Genomic DNA, 16,199 nt, shown 5'->3' on the forward strand with positions numbered 1-16,199 from the left:
TTCAGGGACTCTAGCCTCAGTTTCTTGACCTTTTTTTTTTTTTTTTGCTATGGGTTTGCCTTTCACCCTCTATGATCACTCTCTCTGAAACTGTACTGTAGACCTTGACATTTCTGTAACAATAGCTTCTTTCTAGTCCCAATGTCCAGCATTCCTCGAGTACTGCCAGCAGTGCCTCTGTGAACTGCATCCAGTCTTCGCACCCCAGTAAGATCTACGCCCCTCAACTATGCCTCTTGGTTAAGCCTCATCATTCTGAGACCTTCTCCTCCCTCATTATTGAGCATAAATCTCTTGATCAGTTACTACAACCACTTCTTTGCAGGGAGTTCTAATTGTGCTCTAAAATGCATTCTCTTTCTCCTCCTAGAATGACAGAATTGTAACAAAGCACATGGTTGATAGTATACACAATATTTTCCAGGCTTCTTACATTATTTATGCACTTTTAAAACACATCTCTTTTTTTTCTTTTTCTATTATTTTTATCTACTTATTGGATAGAGACAGCCAGAAACCGAGAGGCAAGGGGATGATAGAGAGGGAGACAGAGAGTCACTTTCTGCTTCACCACTTGTGAAGCTTCCCCCTGCAAGTGGGGACCAGGGGCTTGAACCTGGGTCCTTGCACACTGTAATATGTGTGTTCAACCAAGTGCGCCTCACCCAGCCTCCTTTATTTTTTCTTTAATATTTTTAATTTATAAAATGGAAATATTGACAAGACCATAGGATAAGAGGGGTACAATTCCACACAGTTCCTACCACCAGGGATCCATATCCCACTCTCTGTTTTGAAAGCTTTCCTATTCTCTATCTCTCTGGGAGTATGGACCCAGGATCATTATGGGATGCAGAAGGTGGAAGGTCTGGCTTCTGTAATTGCTTCCCCACTGAATGTGGGCATTGGCAGGTCGATCCATACTCCTAGCCTGTCTCTCTCTTTCCCTAGTGGGGCAGGGCTCTGGGGAGGCTGGGTTCCAGGACACATTAGTGGGGACATCTACCCAGGGAAGTCCATTTGGCATCATGGTAGCATCTGGAACCTGGTGACTGAAACAAAGAGTTAAGATATAAAGCAGAACAAATTGTTGACTAATCATGAACCTAAAGGCAAGAGTATTGCAGATGAAGATTTGGGGTCTTTGCTTTGGAAAAAGCTAGTAGGTCTATTTTAGGTATACTGCAAGGGGCCCATAACTTTACTAGTTTTTGCCTGAGCCTGACATCTAATATGCACGTGGACCCAAGCTATTGTGTGGAGAGATGATGTCATAGTTGGAAAAAGGACTAGAAAGCTGGATCAGGGAAGAGAGTAGCTCCCAAATATGGGAAAAGTACAAAAATATTATTAACTGTAAACTCCATCGACTTAATCTGGGGCTCATATTCAGACCCGGCCCCCTTTAAAACAGATCTTTATGGGGCCAGGTGGTGGAGCACTTGGTTAAGTGCTTAGTACAGTGAGCAAGTACCAGGTTCAAGCCTCAGGTCCTTACCCGCAGGGGGAAAGCTTCACATGTGATGAAGCAGAACTGTAGGTGACTCTGTCTCTCTCCCTCTTAGTCTCCCCACTTCCCTCTCATTTTCTGTCTCTAGCTAGTAATAAATGAAATAAAATAAAAAATATATTTAAAGATTTATTTATGAGAGAGAGGACACGTTTTTAGATCCAATGCTCTAACCATTACACCACCTCCTTCACCCCTTATTTATTTTTATGAGTGAGAAAAGGAGATCAGAGCATCACTCATCTCTGACACATGGTGAGGATCAAATTTAAATCTGGGCCTTCCACCCCACCAATGTGTCCTGGAGCTCAGCTTCCCCAGAGACACACCTTACTAGGGAAAGAGAGAGGCAGACTGGGAGTATGGACCGACAGGTCAACACCCATGTTCAGCGGGGAAGCAATTACAGAAGCCAGACCTTCACCTTCTACAACCCTCAACGACCCTGGGTCCATGCTCCCAGAGGGCTAGAGAATGGGAAAGCTATCATGGGAGGGGGTGGGTTATGGAGATTGGGTGGTGGGAATTGTGTGGAGTTGTACCCCTCCTACCTTATGTTTTTGTTCATTAATCCTTTCTTAAATAAAAAATTAAAAAAAAAAAAAATCTGGGCCTTCCAACCTGGGCTGTCAAGCGACTCCCATGAAGCGACTCCCATACAGGTGGGGAGCCGGGGGCTCGAACCAGAATCTTTATGCCGGCCCTTGCACTTTGCGCCACCTGTGCTTAACCTGCTGCGCTACTGCCCAACTCCCATTCCTTGGGACTCAAATGTAGCCAGAAAACTGAAACTTTGCCAGTGGAATATGAGCCTATGCAGTGTGTGGCATCTGTAGACCAGGCTCTTAAATAAGAGCAGTGCTCCTCCCTCAACAAGTTGCTGTAATTTAGATGAGAAAACACCTCTAGGTCACAGAAAAGAAACAAGGTGGTGACCTATCAGTTCCTAAATAATTGCTTTTTGTGTTTTGTTTTAAAGATTTTATTTATTTATTTATTAACGAGAAAGATAGGAGGAGAGAGAAAGAACCAGACATCACTCTGGTACATGCACTGCCAGGGATTGAACTCAGGACCTCATGCTTGAGAATCCGATGCTTTATCCACTGCGCCACCTCCTGGACCACCCTAAATGATTGTTTAAAGCTGAAACCCCTTGACCTGGAAATGGACACTCCAGCCTGTTGCTTGAAACAGAAATAAAATCTGCTTTCAGTCAGAGAATTCATGTTGGATTGTGTTGTCACAGCAACCTAGCTCTATTCCAAATACCACAATTTCTCACCTCCCTAGCGTGCGCTCTCACTTTCTAGTACTCACCTGGCAGAGTGACAGCCCTGGTGAAAACACCCTTGGCTTCCTCACTCTGTGCGTTCAGAGTCTGTCCCAGGAATACCCTGGCTGATCAGTCTCACTCTAAATCACCAGCCGCTGAACTGCAGTAAGCTCTGAGTCTGAACTCACCCTACCATCCATTCACCCTCTGAGATAAACTATGCTACTTCTTCCTCTGACTTTGGATGCTTTGTCACTCAGCCTCATTCTTAACTGATAACCCTTGTATTCTTTTAGGGAGAATTCAGGGCTTCGAATGAAAATCTCAACAAGCTCCTATCTCCTCAGTGTATCCCCGCTCACCTTCCATCTTGCCTCATTTCCGGTTACTGTGGTTAAACTGTCTACACTCTTTTAACATCAGCACCTCCACATTGCTTCTAGTATTACCTGTTCATAGACTGCTCTAACGGTTGTCCCTTCTCCTCCACATCATCAAAGATTTTTGTCTCTCCTCCATCTTTCCCAAAGCATACACACATCTTCTTATTTTTCTCACCTTGAAAGTTAAATAATAATGAATAATAATAATAAAATGGTTTTATACCTCTCGCTCCCATTACTGCTCTAAAATTGTGTTTGATGGATGTCAAGTTCATTAGCGACCCACATCACTAAGTCTAGAGGCCCATTCTGAGTCCTCATCTTCCTGGACTCACTGACAACATTTGAATTGGTCATGCCCTTCTCCTTAATACATTTCCTTTATTTGACTTACAAGATAACATGCTTTATTTCCCATCAGAATTACGGCTAAGGTTCAGTACCTGTATGATGAATCCGCCATTCCTAGTGGTCGTTTCCCCCTTTTTTGTTCTTTTTCCCATAGAGGTGGAGACCAGAGCTTGAACCCAGGTCCTTGTTCATAGTAAGTAATGTGTGCATTCTGGTGGGTGTCCTTCTCCCCCTCCCTTCTCCCCCTCCCATTGACTTACTTCAGAGTAGAGATTCAATCTCAGGCCTCTGGCTTCAGATCGAGCAACTTAACCACTCACCCACAGCCATCAGCCATGTGGGGGGAAGGTTTCTGGTAACCTTAGCTCCTATAGACAATCAAGAAAACCTGCAATGACCCACTCCGTGGTTCCGATCACACCTTTCAGGTGTTTTCACTCCTCCATCTCACTCTTGCCCTCTTTCTTCCCTTTCTACACCTTATCTCGACAAGCACCAAACCATACCTGCATACCCCACTTTCCCTTTACGTGGCCAAAGGATAGAACACTACATATATAAATGCACCTATCCCCTTCCGCCTAGGAAACATGAAAACCTTTCCCTACGCTCCCCCTGCACCGCCACATGCACACACCCCACACCTTGAGGCCCCACTAACTCGATAGTCTTCTTCCAACATGAATCCTCAACACACCTTTCTATCATGAAGGACATAGCACAACAATTCCTCCTCTCTCCTATCAACTACGTACACACATCACATTCTAGAACGCACGCCAACTATGAACTTCTCACGGAAACCTCCCCACACTCCCCATATCTGCTCATGCTCATTCTAACCTGAAAGAAAAAAAGATGTTCCCGAAAGCACTGGACGTGACCACAGGTGGAACGGACAACCAGGACACTACCCTCAGATCGATGACTCCTTCCTCCTCTTCTGCACAGATATGGATCATGCACCATTACGAAACTACTTCTGGATTTATTAAAAAAAAAAATCTCTCCCTCTCTCCCTATCTCTTTTATAGTTATAGCAATAATAGTCAACTCAAATCTGTGACTTTGGAAGAACTACTACAGTTTCCAATGGAGGGAATGGGGACATGGAACTCGGGTGGTGGGAACGGTGTGGGTGTGGAATTAAACCCCTGATATTTTATAATCTTGTAAATCAATACTAAATTGCTTAAACAACAACAACAACTGTTAAGACTCTACATGTCCCAGGTCACCAGTTCTCTGACTTCTCGCTCAAGATCCCTGCCCCCCTCCCCAGTTTATTCAGCTCCAGACACACTAGTCTTCTTGCTCTCTGTTTGTTTATTTATTTACTTATTTATTTCCAGATAGAGACAGAGAGTAATTAGGAAGGGAGGGGAAGATTGATAAGGAAAGAGATAGAAACCTGCAGCCCTACTTCACCACTCATGAAGCTTTTTCTCCTGCAGGTGGGGACTAGGGGCTTGAACCCAGGTCCTTATGCACTGTAATGTGTGTGCTTAGCCAGGTATGCCACCGCCTGGCCTGTCCTCTTGCTGTTTCTCTCATATGCCTTGTACTCTCTCTGTGTGCCTTCAAATTTGCTGACCTACCTGGAATATTATTCCCACTAATAGGAGCGTGAGCCACTTTTTTACTTTTTCTTTTTAGTGAGTTTTTTGTTGACTACTCTCTTTAAAATTGCATTCCACTAGGGGCTGGGTGGTGATGCATTCAGTGGACTGCACCTGTTACCATGCACATGTCTCTCCTCTCTGCGTCTCTTTTCCTATGTCTTTCAACCTCTATTAAAAAATAAACATGGGGGCGGTAGTGCAACAGGTTAAACCCACATGGCACAAAGCACAAGGAACCGCGCAAGGATCCTGGTTGGAGGCCCCGGCTCCCCACCTGCGGGGGGGGGGGGGTCACTTTACAAGCAGTGAAGCAGGTCTGCAGGTGTCTATTTTTCTCTCCTCTTTGTCTTCCCCTCCGCTCTCCATTTCTCTCTGTCCTAACAACAACAACAGCTATAACAACAATAACAATAACAACTACAACAAGCACAAAAACAAGGGCAACAAAATGTGAAAAATAGCCTCCAGGAGCAGTGGATTCCTAGTGCGATAACCCTGGAGGCATAAAATTAAAAATAAAAAAAGAAAAAGAAAAATTAATAAAATTAAGTAAGATAAAAAATAAACATAAGTACAATTTTAAATGAATATATAGAAACAAAATTAAATTCTCATAAAAGCAGAACTGCTGAGGTAAAGAACACGAAACACCTGTGTTTTGCTAAATATTAAAATATTTCCTAATAACTTTCCAGTAGTACATGAACATATAAGTTTCCCCCATAGGCTAGTCAGTTGTTATGAACAACTGCCAAGATTTTTGTAATCACAGGGTGGTCCTAACTTTACTTTTTAATTTATTTTTTTATTGTTGTAGTTATTATTGTTGTCGTTGTTGGATAGGACAGAGAGAAATGGAGAGAGGAGGGGAAGACAGAGAGGAGGAGAGAAAGATAGACACCTGCAGGCCTGCTTCACCGCCTGTGAAGCGACTCCCCTGCAGGTGGGGAGCCGGGGCTCGAACCGGGATCCTTATGCCGGTCCTTGTGTTTTGCGCCACCTGCGCTTAACCCGCTGCGCTACAGCCCGACTCCCTACTTTTTAATTTTTTTTTAAGGACTTACTTTATTTACTATATATGAGAGTTTCACACGAGACAGAAAGTGGGAGTATCAAGCCAGAGCACCCTTCAGCATAGGAGGCATGAAGATCAAACTGGCACAAAACTCCCAGGCACAAAAGTCCAGTGCTCTGTCACTTGACTCTTTACTCCCATAACACATTTCTTTTCTTAGGAGGGAATTTGATCCTCAGTTTAAGAGTCATCGCAGGAGTCAGGAGGTAGCACAGCAGGTTAAGCGCATGTGGTACAAAGCTCAAGGTCCAGTATAAAGACCCGGTTTGAGCCCTGGGCTCCCCACCTGCAGGGGAGTCGCTTCACAGGCGCTGAAGCAGGTCTGCAGGTGTCTAACTTTCTCTCCCCTCTCTGTCTTCCCCTCCTCCATTTCTTTCTGTCCTATCCAACAATGATAACAAGAATAACTACAACAATAAAACAACAGGGCAAGAAAAGAGAATGAATAAATAAACAAAAAAAGTCATTGCGTCTCCATTTCTGAGAATAATGAGTCCATATTCCTTTTTACTTCACTAAGAGTATTGGTCTTATTTATTTGTGGAGGCTCTTTGTACACTAGTGATTGAGTAGTTGGCCTGTGACATGACCTGGGGAAAACATTTCTAGTTTGTCTTTGACTTGACTTTTTTTTGCCTCCAGGGTTATCACTGGGGCTTTGTGCCTACACTACGTATCCACTGCTCTTGTCAGCCTTTTCCCCCCCTATTTTTATTGGGTATGACAGGGAGAAATTTAGAGTGGCGGGGAGGATATAGGGAGGAGGAGATAGAGAGGAAATAGAGACAGAGAGGGGGGAGGGAAGGATAGACACCTGTAAACCTGCTTCACTGCTTGTGGAATGACCGCTTTTCAGATGGGGAGCCAGGGGCTCAAACCAGGATCCTTGCATGGGACCTTGCATTTCATAATCTGTTCGCCACCACTGGGTCCCCATTTTTGACTTGACTGAAAGTTGGTTTTTCATGCAGAAGTTAAAAAAAAAATTGAAAATCTAACTTGTCATGATAACTTTTTGTCAAAAATGGGTTATGACTTTTCCAACAGCCCAATATAAAATGGCCTTTCCCCCTTCAATCATACTTCATTTTTCTGTCACAATTGACTCTTTTATCCACCTGAAATTCTGATCTTGGCACATCTATGAGATATACTTCCAACTTTATTGCTTTCTCCATTTGTCCCAGCATTTACTGAATACCCCAGGTTTTTCTTATGGATATCCAATGGGAGTGGGGTCTTGGGTAAACTTAATGGTTGTAGGTTTGAGTCAAGGGTGGCTTTGTGAAACCTCTCTTGGCATGCAGACGCCTCAGACATGCCACTGAGAAATGCAAACAAGTTAAACCTGTAACCTTCAGACAGCCTACACCCAGCTAATGCATGTGTAATGTCTCCCAATTGTAGACTGAAATGTGAGCACACGATTTTCAGCTGGCTAATGCCTTCACACATTCTCTTTAGTGTTAAAAGGTGTTGGGGAGTAGTCAGATGATTTTTGCTTGTTTGTTCTGCAGACTTGCTCCTCCAAATTTAAGAGGAAGATTAAAATTAGGTACCTTCAGAGCCTTTTTGAACTAAAGAGAAGAAAGGGGACATTACAATATTTGTGTCATCTTGTAGATCGCAAGCACGATGTTGTGATATCAACATTCCAGGCTCGATGGAGTTTCGCTCCAATTAGTATAAACTCGTCCATCTGTGCTCAACTAGCTGTGAAATCAGACCAATGGGTGTGGATTATGAGGGCTGCAGTTTGGGGGATGAGATGAAATTTTCAGACTCAGTGATGTCATGTGAATCTATTAAAGCTGGTTTGTCTCGCATCTATCTTTTAGCATGTTTTTAAATGAGAGCATGCAGAAGAGGGGGAGCATAATGATTATGCAAATGGTTCCATGCCTGAGGCTCCAAGGTCTCAAGTTCAAATCCCCAGCACCACCACGAGCCTTAATTGAGCCGGCTATGGTAAAAACAAACAATAGCCTGATGGTACCCACACGGTAATCTAGTGGTAACTGAATTATAATAAAACAGAGACCAGCAGGTGGCGCAATTGAGCCTTCAAACATAAGGTCTGGAGTACCATCCCAGGCATCACACGCCAGAGTAATGCTCTGGTTCTCGTTTTCTCATTCTCCTTCGCTTTCTTCACTCTTTTATAAATAAATTTTTTTTTGTTATTATTATTTTTAACCAGAGCACTGTTCAGCTCTGGCTTTTGGTGGTGCGGGGGATTGAACCTGGGACTTCGGAACCTCGGGCATGAGAGTCTGTTTGCATAACCACTATGCTATCTACCCTCTGCCCATAAATAAATAAATTTTTAAAAAACTTTTTTATTAATTTTTTTTTTTTTTGAGAGCGATGCAGAGAGAGAGACACACACATAGAAACACCAGAGCACTGCTCAGCTCTGGCTTATGGTGGTGTCGGGGATTGAACCTGGGACTTAGGAGCCTCAGGCATGAGAGTCTGTTTGCATAACCATTATGTTGTCACCTCCACCCATAATAAATAAATTTTTAAGAACGTTAAGACTAGTAGTACCTTAGTGTGTTATTATTATCTTTAAGATTAACCTATGCCAGATAGTGGCGCACCAGGTTGAGCGCACCTCCTGCAGGGGTGAAGCAGTGCTGCAGGGGTTTGTTCTATCTCCCTCTCCCTCTCAATTTTGCTCGGCTCTATCACCTAAAAAGAAATACTAATAAAAACAGGGAACGTTTTCAGGGGCTGGGTGGGAGCACCTGGCTGAGCACACACATCATGTGAGCAAGGACCCAGTTCCAAGGCACCAATCCCCCCACATTCGGGCGGGCGGGTGGTTGGAGGTGGGGAGCTTCACAATTGATGAAATAGTGCCGCAGGAAGTTGAAAAACGAGATCAGAAGAGAAAACACTAGTAGAATCTGAAGTGGAGTTGGTGTATTGCACTAAAGTAAAAGTCTCTGGGGAGGCGGGGAGAGTACAGGTCCAAAAAGGATGACAGAGGACCTAGTGGGGGTTATACTGTTATGTGGAAAATTGAGAGACGTTATGCATGTACAAACTATTGTATTTCTGTGGAGTGTAAAACATTAATCCCCCAATAAAGAAATTTTAAAAAATTGAGCTTCAAACATTAAAAAAAAAAAAGAAAAAAGAAATAGTGCTGCAGGTGTTGTCTCTTTCTCTCTTCCTTTCTCTAGCTCCCTTTCCCCTCGCAATCCTCTCAAATTAAAATAAATAAATATTTAAAAAGAGCAAAGAATTATAAATATTTTTAAATGAAGATTTACTTATTTTTTAAAGAGACAGAAGCAGAGCAGTCCTCTGGCATTCACAATGCCAGCGATATCGTTCCCACAGAGCCTCCCTCAGGCTGGTCTTGGGGCCACCTCACACACTGCGTGCTTTTCCTCTTAAAAGTATTGAACAGTCAAAAAAAAGTTGAGTGGGGGGAAAACAGTTGTGAGAAATAGGATTTAAGGATTTTTTGCAGTATATCTTTTCTTTCTTCTTTTATTAAATCACTATTTGACTGTGTGTGGGTGTAACTCAGGAAGAGCCAGTTGGAAGAGATGGACATGACAAGGTTTGGGAAAAGGGTCCTGTACTTCTACGCCCTCTTAAAGGGGCCACTCTCCTCAAGTCATGAGCCCATGATGATCAACCTAGAAGTTCTGGTTGTCTTCCTCCCTTCTTTTCTCCTTCTACCTTCTTCTTTTATTCCCTCCTATCTCCCTTCCCTCCCTCCTTCCTTCCTTCTTTCCTCCCTCGTTTTCTTTCTTCTCAGATCTCCCTTCATTCATTTCTCCCTTCATTCATTTCTTCCTTCCTTCCTTCTCATAAAAGTGACTGACTTATTTGATCCAAAGAAAACCACGAGGATAGCTAGCTGGCTGTGTTTCTTAGTGAACATAAATACTGTGCAACATAATGGTTAAAGACTTCAATCAAGCCCCCCCCACCCCCACCCCGTGGCTCACTGGGATAAGCACACATACTACCATGCACAAGTACCTGCACATGGAACCAGGTTCAGGTCCCTGCTCCCCGCCTGCAGTGGGGATGCTTCACAAATGGTGAAGCCAGTCTGCAGGTGTCTATGCTTTCCTCTCCCTCTCCCTCTCCCTCTCTCTGTCTCCTTCTCCTCTCTCAATTTCTCTCAGTCCTGGCGAACAAATTGGGCGGAAAAGGAAAACAGGTCCCCCAAGAGCTATGTCTTTGTAGCCCAGTCACCTAGCTACAACCCTGGAGGCAAAAAGACAAACAAACTTCATTCATTCAAGAAGCAGACCAGATGAATTTAATTTTAATGTTCCCACCTCTTTCTGAATATCTTGGAGTGAGTGACTTAACCTCTATAATATTCATTTTCTTCATATGTAAAGTGGTGATAACAACAGTATTTACTATAACTGAGATTAATACGAAAATGCATTTAAAGCATCCATAAGGCATTTCCCCCTCTATCTGACTGGCAAATGTCAAAAGGTTTAAAATGGCTTATTTGGTGGAAGAGTGTGGTGGAGAGGATGTTTTCACTCATTGCTTTGGGGGATGTGTAAGCTGGTTCAGCAACTGCGTAAGTAATTAAATAGAATCTACGAACAGTACAAATGTGGCTGTGTACCATTATCAATAATTTTCCCCCTAGAATTCATCAAACAAATGTCCCTGTAAATGAATCAATTGATAATTGCATATCGATATTTATTGCTTCCGTAGTAAGAGAAGAGTGAGACAATAATGCACGTGGTTGAACACACATATTCTCATGCACAAGGAGCCGAGTTCAAGTCCCCAGTTCCCGCCTACAAGGAGGAGCCTCATGCAAGGTGAAGCAGTGCTGCAGGAGTCTCTCTCTCTCCTATTTTTCAAATAAATTTTTTTTTTATTGTTGTAGTTATTGATGTTATTGTTGTTGGATAGGACAGAGAGAAATGGAGAGAGGAGGGGAAGACAGAGAAGGGGAGAGAAAGACACCTACACACCTGCTTCACCGCCTGTGAAATGATTCCCCTGCAGGTGGGAAGCCAGTGTCTTGAACCAGGATCCTTGCACCGGTCCCACCACCTGTGCTTAACCCATTGCGCTACTGTCCGACTCTCTCTCTCTCCCTTTTTATCCCCCCCTACCCTCTCAGTTTTTCTGTCCTATCAAACAGAAAAAGAAAAATGGCTGATGGGAGCAGTGGATTTGTTGTGAAGACAATGAACCCCAGCAACAAATAAATAATAAATAAATAAAATAAAAATAAATAAATAAAACAATGGGCTATTTTGATGGATTTAGGAGACCAAATACTGTGCTGCAATAAGAAAGAATTGGATAGAGAATGGGATATTAAACTAAGAGCTCGATAATTCTCATCAGAAGAAGTAAAATGTAAAACAGGATGTAAAAACAAGGACAGGAAAGTAGATAACACATTCACAGAGTTGCTTGGATAAGCACAGAAACGGTAGCGGTAGTATTGATTGCTCCTAACAGGGCTTTCTGGGCCAAAATTTTCTAAACGTTTACCACATAACCCCCCCCCCAAAAAAAATAACCCAGGAATTCTCTCCCTAGATTAGAGCAGTTTAATCATGTAATGAATCATTGTGGCCAAATTTCTTTTTTTGTTTGTTTGTTTTTTGTTTTTTGCTTGAAAGACTCATCATTCCTTTAAGACTGGAACACAGCTGAATTTGTAAACTTTCACTCATGCTACAGCTGACATCATTAATGATAAAAAACAAAATTGTTATTATTGGCAGATGTGCCCAAACATTCAGTAGAATAATAGCAACATGCTTTTTGTGACCTGGTTGGGGGGGGGGGATGTAGGGAGAGGGGGGAATCTTTTATGGTCTTTAAGGAGAAGCAAGGACAACTCTGGCCATTTAGCCTCTGGCTACGTGCTCTTATCTGCTCTTCAAAATGGAATCCTAAGACTTCCCTTGGACCTGCTGCATGGTTACATGTCCTGCTTTAACTGGGGCAGTGCATCACCCCCACATCCAGAACATGCACATATTTTAATGTTGATTGCTTGATATTCCACATTGGCTTACTATTGCTCTTGGAAGAAAATTCTAAATCCTCAGCATGTCCCAAAAGTCCTGTTGATCAGTAGAACCTCCCAGACCGTTTCAAGTTAAGATCTTAGTTACACCAGTTTTTTTTTTTTTTAATTTGGATATCTTATAAATTTCTTTTTTGCTTCTATTTCAGAATCAGGGAGATTTGTGGAGATACCAAAAAATTGACACCAACTCTATACATTCCACAAAAAGTAATTAGGAAAAAATTTATTACTGTTTTCATTGTCTTTTTAAAAAAATATTTATTTATTTCCTTTTGTTGACCTTGTTGTTTTATTGTTGTTGTTATCGTCATTGTTGGATAGGCCAGAGAGAAATGGAGAAAGGAGGGGAAGACGGAGAGGGGAAGACAAAGATAACACCTACAGACCTACTTCACCGCCCGCCTGTGAAGCGACTCCCCTGCTGTTGGGGAGCCACGGCTCCAACCCAGATCCTTCCGCTGGTCCTTGTGCTTTGTGCCATGTGTGCTTAACTCACTGCGCTACCGCCTGACTCCCTGTTTTCATTTTTTTTTTTAAAATAAATTTATTTATTCATGAGAAAGATAGGAGAGAGAGAAAGAACCAGATATCACCCTGGTACATGTGCTGCCAGGAATTGAACTTGGGACCTCATGGCTGTGAGTCCAATGCTTTATCCACTGAACCACCTCCTGGACCACACCTGTTTTCATTTTCTATGGAAAATATTTTTCTTGCTTTACCTCAAACTATATTTACTATTATTATTGATTTAACGGCAGTTTATAAAATTATAAGATTTCAGGGGTACAGTTCCAGACCCAAATGTGGTATGTGTAAGTCACATATGGGAAAATATTTTATTTACTTTTGTTCATATTCTATAGGTATAGGCTACCTTACAAAAAGTATATTAACCTTATCTGTCTTTTCTTTGAAGATATTTTTATTAATGAAAGAGGTAGAGAGAGAGTGAGCACAAGCAAGAGCCAGCAACCACTATGTCCCAAGCCAGGGATCAAACTTAGGACCTCAAGCATGTAAGTCTGGTTCTCTACCTGCTTTTTAATGAAATGCTGGGAATCAAACCCAAGACTTCATGCAGATAAAGGAAGTGCTGTACCACTGAAAGCCACTACAGAGTTACTAGCCCAGCCCATGCCGAAACATTATTATTTGGAAGATTCAGTAAGATAAATTGTGTAAAGCACTTAACACAAAGCCTATCATATATTATTTCTTCAGAGGAAAGCAATGCCTACGAGTTCAATAATTTTACTTATTTATTTTTATTATTGGATAGAGACAAATTGAGATTGGAGGAAGAAATAGCGAGGGAGGGAGACAGAGAGACACCTGCAGCCCTGCTTCACTATTCATGAAGCTTTCCCCGCTGCAGGTGGCGACAGGGGCTTGAACTCAGGACCAGGGGCTTGATGAACGCAGGTCCTTGTTCACTACAATGTGAGCGCTTAACCAGGTGCGCCACCGCCTGGCCCCTGGAGTTAAATACTTTTGTTGGTTCAAATTTGTCCTATCAGATAAAGACTAACACACATTTTGTAATTGAAGACAGTTAAAATTAACCTTACAATGCCTTTTCAGAAAAGTAAAGTAGAGGAACAAATAACATAAAAATATATGTTAAGTAAAAATTAAAAAATGAATTAAAAAAAGAATTGGAAGGATTGCTCAACTACCCCCCCCCCCCCCCCCCCCCAGAGAGAGATGAAGATATCAGAGCGCTGCTCCACTATCCATGGAATTCCCATATGGGGCTAGGGTTCAAGCCCAGAACTCCACATTCAGCAAGATACCCTGTGATAGAGCTCACCCTTAGGTGAGCTGTATCACTCCACGCGTAATTTTTTTTTTTTTTGCCTCCAGTCGCTGGGGCTTGGTGGGCTACAGATCCACTGCTTCTGACGGCCTTCTTCTTCTTCTTCTTCTTCTTCTTCTTTTTCGATAGGACTGAAAGAAATTGAGAGGAGAGGGTAGACAGAGAGAGGGAGAGAGAGACACCTGCAGACCTGCAGGTGGGGAGGGTGGGGGGCGGGGGCTCGAACCTGGATTCTTGTGCGGGTCCTTGCGCTTCATACTATGTGCGCTTAACCCAGCGTGATACCGCCTGGCCTTGGAAATTTTTCATGAGATTCTGAGAAGCAACAATAAAGCTGATTTAGAACTTTCCAAAAAATAATAATAATAGAAAGAAAAATGCATAAGCTCTCTTACCTAGTGTTACTGTAAATTCATAATCTATATCCACTTAATTATTAGTTTAGTAATTAAGTGTGCTATCACTTCTATCTCTTAGTGGAAGAATCCTTTTTGACTGGGCCTCTTGTAGCACAAAAATCCACTCCTGTGTGTGGACTGACTTCTAATAAAGTGTGTACTCTACCGCCCTCTGGTGGCCACTGCTGCCTTCCATTGATTTAAAGATTGTTGCCTTGTTTAACATTGTTGTGGTTATTGATGTCGTTGTTGGTGGATAGGACAGGGAGAAATGGAGAGAGGAGGAGAAGACAGAGGGGGGAGAGAAGTGACTCCCCTGCAGGTGGGGAGCCGGGGGCTGGAACAGGGATCCTAACTCGGGTCCTTGCGCTTTGTGCCCCGTGCGCTTAACCCGCTGCTCCACTGCCGGACTACCGCCCTTGTTCTTTTTTATTGTTGTTGATGTCGTCGTTGTTAGATAGGACAGAGAGAAACAGAGAGAGGAAGAGAAGACAGAGAGAAGGAGAGAAAGACAACTGATACCTGCTTCACCCCAGGTATCAGGTGGGGAGCTGGGGCTCGAACAGGGATCATAACTCCGGTCCTTGCGCTTTGTGCCACGTGGGCTTATCCCGTTGCGCTACCGCCCGACTCCCAGCTTCTGATTTTTACGACACACTCCATGATTGCTATTTTCAAATACTGTGTCTGGTTACTTTTTGGTAATAAAAATGGATAACCTAAAAGGACTGCATGCCTACTAATAAGGTAAGCATTAGGCTGAATCCAAATAATTGTGTCAATGCATGAACACAGGAAGACACTTTTCTGTAATATTAGGCTTTTTTCAAGCTGTGTGACTGTTCTCATTTAACTGAGCTACCGCTCGACTTCCAGGAATATTCTATTTCTTATCTGACAGTATGGTACAACTGAGTCGCTGAGACCCTGGTAGAAGTCCAGACTTTAAGTTGTTTCCTCCGTCAGTACTAATTAATTTGTACTGATCTATCTCCACTCTGTGTAGGAACATTTGTCACTGCATGGACTTAATTTATGAGAGACTAAGGTTACTGGTGAGTGTGTGTGAATTGGCATTTGCAGAGAGAGTGAGTTTCAATATCTGCTCTACTTTTCTTTCATTGTAATAAGAGAAACATTTTAGCAGGGTACACATAGCTTCCTAGAATAGTAAATTCTACTGGCCAGTTTCTTTGTGGTGATGTATGAAACATTGCTACTCTAGCCAGTGGTCTGTAAGTGGATTTAAACCGTTGACAGCGTCGAAGGCCCTTCTTCTGTATCAGACTACTGAATATACTCTCTGAGTCTTCTTGTTCCTTTCTCCTAGTTTTCTGCCTTAAATATATGTAACGGCTACATTTCCACCTTGGACCACAAGTGAATCCCAAATCTGAAGGATGCAGAGTGGAGTGGGAGGAGCCCAGGTCCCTGTGGATCTCCCTGAATTGTTTACCTCCAAACTTTACCTGAGAGACAAACTTCTAGCTTATTAAAGGCATTGTTATTTTAGGTTTTTATTTGTCACATCTGAATTCCAGGAATTATGCAGCCAGGAGCTTGTTTATATTTGAGATCCATGACATAACATTTAGTCACACCTGATATACAGTTTTTCTTATGCCTTGGAGAGGAGGGATTGAATGGTAAATAGTAAGGGTTAACTATTTTATATCTGCTATGTGCTTAAATTAAATGCATAGTGAA

This window comes from Erinaceus europaeus, chromosome 19 (assembly GCF_950295315.1).
Source record: "Erinaceus europaeus chromosome 19, mEriEur2.1, whole genome shotgun sequence".
Lineage (NCBI taxonomy): Eukaryota > Metazoa > Chordata > Mammalia > Eulipotyphla > Erinaceidae > Erinaceus > Erinaceus europaeus.